This window comes from Elephantulus edwardii, unplaced genomic scaffold, assembly GCF_000299155.1.
Source record: "Elephantulus edwardii isolate Elephantulus edwardi_28Jun2011 unplaced genomic scaffold, EleEdw1.0 scaffold00067, whole genome shotgun sequence".
Taxonomy (NCBI): domain Eukaryota; kingdom Metazoa; phylum Chordata; class Mammalia; order Macroscelidea; family Macroscelididae; genus Elephantulus; species Elephantulus edwardii.
This window is the reverse complement of record NW_006399817.1, coordinates 5,491,461-5,498,771: the sequence shown is the minus strand read 5'-3', so window position 1 is coordinate 5,498,771 and position 7,311 is coordinate 5,491,461. Positions and strand designations below refer to the sequence as shown.

General features: G+C 38.9%; 1 pseudogene; it reads left to right on the top strand.

The window, feature by feature from the left end:
- Positions 1-5,471: 5,471 nt before the first annotated feature.
- Positions 5,472-6,053, top strand: LOC102855211 (annotated as a pseudogene).
- Positions 6,054-7,311: the final 1,258 nt, after the last annotated feature.

Sequence of the window (7,311 nt, the reverse complement as noted above, 5' to 3'; positions counted from 1 at the left end):
ATAAAGGTATTTGACTGTGTGGATCACAACAAATTGTGGCTAACTTTGTGGCTAACAACTAGAATACTTGATTGTGCTTTTGCAAAACTAATACTTAGACCAGGAGGCAGTCCTTAGAATAAGCAGGGAAACAGTACATACTTCAAAATCAGGAATGGAGTGCATCAGGAATGCATCTTGTCTCCATACCTTTTCAATCTGTATTCAGAACAGATCATTCAGGAAGCATGGCTTTATGAAGAGGAATGTGGTATTAGGATTGAAGGTAGACTTATCAACAACCTACATTATGCAGAAGACACACACTACTTGCTGAAACTGAAGAAGACCTGAAGAGCTTTCTGCAGAAGGTCAAGGACTATAGTGTTCAATATGAATTGAAGCTTAACGTCAAGAAGACAAAGATTCTCACCACTGGGCAAATTGACTGCACCACAGTAGGTGCTGAAGAGATTGAGATTGTTAACAATTAAAATTTGCCCAGCTCCACAATCAGTTATGGACTGAATAAAATGAAATCCTTGAAAACTTCAGCTATTATGATGTTGTAATTTGGTTCAGTAGTGAGCAATTTTGTTTTCCTGACGTTAAGGAAAAGCTACAAGTAAGTAAGTGCTACAAGTCCTTTTCACTATTGGCAACCAAGATAATGCCACAGTGTAGAATGTTGATGGATCTTCCTCCAATCCTAATGTCGCTTTCTTCTTCATATAGTACAGCTCCTTGGATTTCTTGTCATACAGATTGAATGTTGTTGGATAATGCAAAGTAGACTACAACTCATAGCCACACTGTGAACAAGGGCTCTGAATCCTACCCTATCCTTTGCCATTTTCACCATCCCAGACACACCTGAGTCCATTGTTATAATCATTGTGTCAACCTGTCTCAATGAGGATCTTCTTCTCTTATGCTGCCCTTCCACGTTTTCAAGCATGATGTGCTTCTCCAAAGACTAGTCTTTCATTACCATATGCCCAAAATATGTAAAATGGAGTTTCACCATCCTTGCCTCCAAGGAACACTTGGTTTTACTTTCTCCATGACAGATATGTTTGTTCTCTTGGCAGTCCATGGGCTATTCAATACTCTTCTCCAGCACTATAACTCAAAGGCATCAATTCTTCTTCTTAATCATAGTCCAACTTTCAGATGCATAGCAAGTAATTGAAAAGACCGTATTATTAATCAGGCACATGTTAAACTGACATCATTGTCCTTTAGTACACTTGAGAGGTCCCTCAAAGTGAATTTTACAAATGCAAGTCAACTCTTGATATCTTGATTGCTCATACCAAGGGACTAGACTGTGGATCAGAGTAAGAAGAAATAATTAATAACTTTGATCTTTTACTTTTAGTAACTTCAGTCTTTTCTCCACCGATCATGATGTTGGCTATTGACCTGGATATTTGTCCATACTGCCTCAACCTCTATGCAGAACAGATTATATGGGAGGCTAGACTCTATGAGGAGAAGTGTGGCATCAGGATTGGTGGAAGATCTATCAACAATCTGTGTTATGCAGATGACACAACCCTGCCTGCTGAAACTGAAAAGGACCTGAAGCGCTTGCTGCAGAGGGTCAAGGACTGCAGCCTTCAATATGGATTGAGTCTCAATGTCAAGAAGACAAAGATTCTCACCACTGGATCAATTGGCAGCATCAGGGTGGATGGTGAAGAGATTGAGACTGTTAAGAACTTTAGTCTGCTTGGCTCCACAGTCAACACTCTTGGCACCAGCAGCCAGGAAATTAAAAGACGTATTGCAATGGGAAAGTCTGCTGTTAGGGACCTCTATAAAGTACTGAAGAGCAATGGTGTCACTTTGGAGACTAAGGTGCACCTGATACAGGCAATGGTCTTTGCAATCACTTGTTATGCACCAGAGAGTTGGACAATGACTAGGGAGGATAGAAGGAGAATTGATGCCTTTGAGCTGTGGTGCTGGAGAAGAGTATTGAATGTACCATGGACTGTTAAGAAAATAAACAGATTCATCCTGGAGAGGGTTAAACCAGGCTACTCCTTGGAGGCAAGGATTCTGGGGCTTCATCTGACATACTTTGGACATGTTGTAAAGAGGGACCAGTCCTTGGAAAGGGACATCAAGCTTGGTATTGTGGAGGGACAGCACAGGAGGGGAAGGCCCTCTATGAGGTGGATTGATTCCGTGACTGGGGTAATAGGATGGATGTGTCAGAGACAGTGTGATTGGCACAGGATAGAGCAGGGTTTAGGGCTGTTGTACATAGGATTGCTATGAGTCACAAGCAACTCAACGGCACATGACAACAATAACAACAATGTTGAGATGAAATCCATATTAAAAGCTGCAGTCCTTGATCTTCTGCAGCAAATACTTCAAGGCCTCTTCACTTTCAGTGAGCAAGGTATAGATACGGTGAACGGATATAACCCGGCACATGTATTTCCTTATTTAAAACCATGCAGTACATTTTTGTTCTATTCAAATGACTTCTTCTTGGTCTGTGTACAGGTTCTGCATGAGCACAATTAAGTCTCATTCTAATTCAAGTGGAGGAAGTAAAATTTCTCTAAAAAGTAGCATCTATACACACTTTTTAATATACCATACAAGGCCCTTGATGATTACACCTCTTGACATGCCACCTCCCTTCTAGCAAATGGGATTCCTGTCACACTCACCTATTGGAGAAGTGACTGCATTTTCTCACTCTGACAATTACACGGGCTTTTTGCTATACATGGACTACTCTTAGTTCACATCTCACATAATTTAACTCTGCTTTAAGGAGCACGAGTGACATATTGCATTACGTGCTGAACTGCTAACACAAAGGTCAGTGGTTGAAATCCACCATCCATCTTTCTCTGCTGGAGAAAGATGAGGTGATTTCCTCCCATAAGGATTTAAAGCTTCAAAAATTTGATAGAGGGTTACCATGAGTCAAAATTAACTCAAGGGTCAAAACCTTGAACCCAGTTTAGATGTTTGTAAGATCCATCCTCATATATCCAGAGAATATTTACTGAATGTCTACTGATTTTTTTTTTTACCTAATGATCCTTTCAGCTTCAATCCGTAATCTTCATGAGGATATTGATGAGCTCTAAATGGTGTTCACTGTGGAATCTTAGCTACATGTACAATGTCGATGCTCAGAACAGTCATGAAAAATGTGAATGACTTTATGCCAACAATAAATTTCTAGGGAAAGACTTAAGAATAAATTCATTAAACAAATTAATTCATTAATAGAGAGTTCTGGTGGCATAGTCCAAAGGGTGTTATACTGTTAGTACAAACACCACATTCGTCTTGTGGTTTGAATTCACTCGCCACTCATTGGGAGAAAGATAGGCATTCTTCTCCAGAAAATTTACTGGAAGGTTAGATGTCAGCCAGTTCTGACTTAACCTCAATCAGTGTTTATATTTTTAATAGACAGACTTCACTAAGTTTGTTGTCTTACTTTGCATATTGAGTATTAGGGTATCAAATGTTGATAACATAAACTAAACTTTCTTGCTTAATGTTTTATAAGATTTAAGGCATTCCTTTGCTTTCAAATTTCCTTCACTCAGCTCAGAGAAAATTATCACAAAAACCATGAATGGTTTAACTTTTTGTAAAATATGGTATGGAGAAGAGGAAAGGAAAGGTGTATTTAAGTTCAGAGAAATTAAGAAAGTTAACTTTAATCATGCTAATGCGAAACCTATACTTGGACCAAGAGGCAGTCTCAGAACAGAACTGGGTAACACTGCATGGTTCAAAATTGGGAAGGGTGTATGCCAGGGATGTGTCCTATCTCCATACCTTTTCAACCTGTATGCAGAGCAGATTATCCTAGAGGCTGGGCTCTATGAGGCGAGTGTGGCGTCAGGATTGGTGGAAGATCTATTAACAATCTGCATTATGCAGATGACACAACCCTGCTTGCTGAAACTGAGGAGGACCTCATGCACTTGCTGCAGAGGGTCAAGGACTGCAGCCTTCAGTATGGACTGAGGCTCAATGTAAAGAAGACAAAGATTCTCACCACTGGACCAATTGGTAGCATCAGGATGGAGGGCAAAGAGATTGAGATTGTTCACAGCTTCAGTTTGCTCAGCTCCATGGTCAACACTCTTGACACCAGCAGCCAGGAAATAAAAAAACAAAAAGCATATTGTGATGGGAAAGTCTGCTGTTAGGGACCTCTCTAAAGTACTGAAGAGCAACAGTGTGTCTCTGGAGACTAAGGTGCATCTGGTACAGGCCATGGTCTTTGCAATCACTTGCTATGCATCAGAGAGTTGGACAATGACTAGGGAGGATAGAAGAATTGATGCGTTTGAGCTGTGGTGCTGGAGAAGAGTATTGAATGTACCCTGGACTGCTAAGAAAACAAACAGATTCATCCTGGAGAGGGTTAACCAAGGCTACTACTTGGAGGCAAGGATTCTGGGGCTTCGTCTGACATACTTTGGACATGTTGTAAGGAGAGACAGGCCCTTGGAGAAGGACATCATGCTTGGTATTGTGGAGGGACAGCACAGGAGGGGAAGACCCTCTATGAGGTGGATTGATTCAGTGGCTGGGGTAATCGGGATGGGTGTGTCAGAGGCAGTGCGATTGGCACAGGCTAGAGCAGGGTTTAGGGCTGTTGTACGTAGGGTAGCTATGAGTCGCAAATGACTCGACGGCACATAACAACAACAACAACATACCTCACAACATCAGAGAGCTAATTAGCAATAGATATTCAACCTAAGTCTGAGTTCAAGCCAATGCTCATTTGATGAGACTAGCAATCAAACTATTTTACCCAAACCACCAGTCGTTAATATGTTTTGCCAAAAGACACCACATTTCTACCTATAAAATAAGCATTTTTATGAAGCAATATTTACTATTTCTATGAACAATAAAAAAGTAACAAAGCCAATATTAAATATTATTTTGCTGTTATTTACATGCAGTTTAAAATCCAGAAGACACAGCAAAAAAATTACTTAGTGACCAGATGTACTTACTTGTGTATAAATGTATGCCAATGGGATACATGAGGACTAGGCAAAATGTGCATCTGGTACATTATCAAATCCAACTCTTTCCTTTCACTCCAAACAAAGTTGACAATCCTAAAAATTCACACAAATAAGTCACTAGGATTGATAATGACAGTAATAAACTATTTATTACTGGAAATTTTCCTTTAACTTTAATCCAAATAACAAACACAATGTCTTTTAATCATTTTTTAGTATAAAAATGAAATGTAATCACATTCTTATCTTTCATCATAAAATTTAATTCAATTACTGATTCAGAGTTCTGAAAATCAAATGGATTTTTTAAAAGATGCTGGGTTCCTTCCGGCGAGAGGGCCGCGGAAGCGAGCACTTGGAGTGCCTTTTGCGATTGCTTAGCGGGTTGGGCGAGCCGTATCTCAGAGGGGTCTTTGAGGGAGCCCCAGGCTCCCTCTGCCCGCTGAAGAGATGGATGAGGACGGGCTTCCTCTCATGGGGTCGGGCATAGACCTGACCAAGGTGCCAGCTATTCAACAGAAAAGAACGGTGGCATTTCTAAACCAGTTTGGGGTGCACACAGTACAGTTCCTCAACCACTTTTCTACAGTTTGTGAGGAAAAACTGGCAGACCTTTCTCTTCGAATCCAACAAATTGAAACAACTCTCAATATTTTAGATGCAAAGTTGTCTTCTATTCCGGGACTAGATGATGTCACTTTTGAAATATCTACTGTAAGTAATAGTGTCACAAATGGACCCCAATCTGAAGACACTTCTGTGCAATCACAGCAGAACAGTACCCAAGACTCTGGACCGCAGGAAAGTGAAGCAGCAGCAGAAAATATCTTAACTGTAGCCAAGGATCCAAGATATGCCAGATATCTCAAAATGGTTCAAGCGGGTGTTCCAGTGTTGGCAATAAGAAACAAAATGATATCAGAAGTCCTAGACCCAGATCTTCTTGAGCGACCAGATGCTCCAGTGCCTGATGGTGAAAGTGCAAAAAATGCAGAAGACAGTTCAGATAGTGAATCTTCTTCTAGTGACTAAGTGGAATTTTGATAAGAATTTCTACACATGTGTAGGTATATGTTTACATTCTGTAAGATAAAGAACCTAAACTAAAATTCCTAGTCATAAAAATATCAAATGACCATATACCCACTGCAAAGCTTCCTCAGTGTTGAAAAATAAAACATTTATGATCTGGGGGCAAAAAAGATGCTTTTGTTTCAAGTTTCAGAATTTCTTTGGGAAAACAATGATTGTGACTTTGAGGCCAAAATAAGATGTAACAATGTGTCTTATTTAATTAAAATTTATTTTATAATGTTCCTTCCTATGTGGTCCAATAATGTTGGTATCATCCAGAAGATAAAATTATTATATTTCTAGATAAAATGTTAAGACTTGGGTAAGAGCATCTTTTAAATGGAACGCTTGTGCCTCTAGAATTACCTGATCTTTTATGGACACGTGCCCTTAACTTTGACTACATAATTTTTATGACTCTATATAAATTAAGTTAACTTGTAGAAAATAAATGCCAATGCAAATAACCCTTGCATATATGTAGACAAAGCATAAATTCTGTTCAGTTGAGTAACTAGAATAAGAGTGTCCACTTTCAAGGTAGCATCTCCTTTCACATGTCTGCTGCTTTGTATGACCAAAAGGCTAAGCTCAGCTGTGGCCAGAGAACTCACAAGTGGTCTTACTATGGGCTTAGAATTCTCAGATTATGTCAAACACTCCAGAAGAAAATATCTGGATTGTAAGTACTCCAAGAGACCAAGGCAGAAGCTGTTAGGTTTAACCTAACCTCAGAATTCATGCATCATCACTTATATTGTCTTTTATTAGTTACAGGAAAGTCACTCGGTCATTCCAGGTTTCAGGGAAGGGGAATTAGGCCCCATCTCTTAGCGAGAAGAATGGCAAATTATTGCAGACAGTTTTTAAACTGCCATATCTAGTAGATATGTGTATTTGATATGTTAATTATTTTCAGACATAATTTCAATTTTAGTTAAGAATAAAATAATACCAGGTTGAAATGTACTTTATTTGCAAATGTAATTAACATATTTTTCAGAATAAAATAATATAAACATTAGTTTTTAGTTTGTTTCTTACTTACAATGGCTGAGGATGATAGTTTCCAACAGCTGAACAAAATCTTTCTAAAATTTGTTCACTGACATATAATTTGATTTGAATAAAGCCATGATGTTCACCAGATTTCTTAAATACCAGAGTTTTATGAAGATGAAAGAAACAGTTGCTAGTTATTTTTAATTATTTTTTA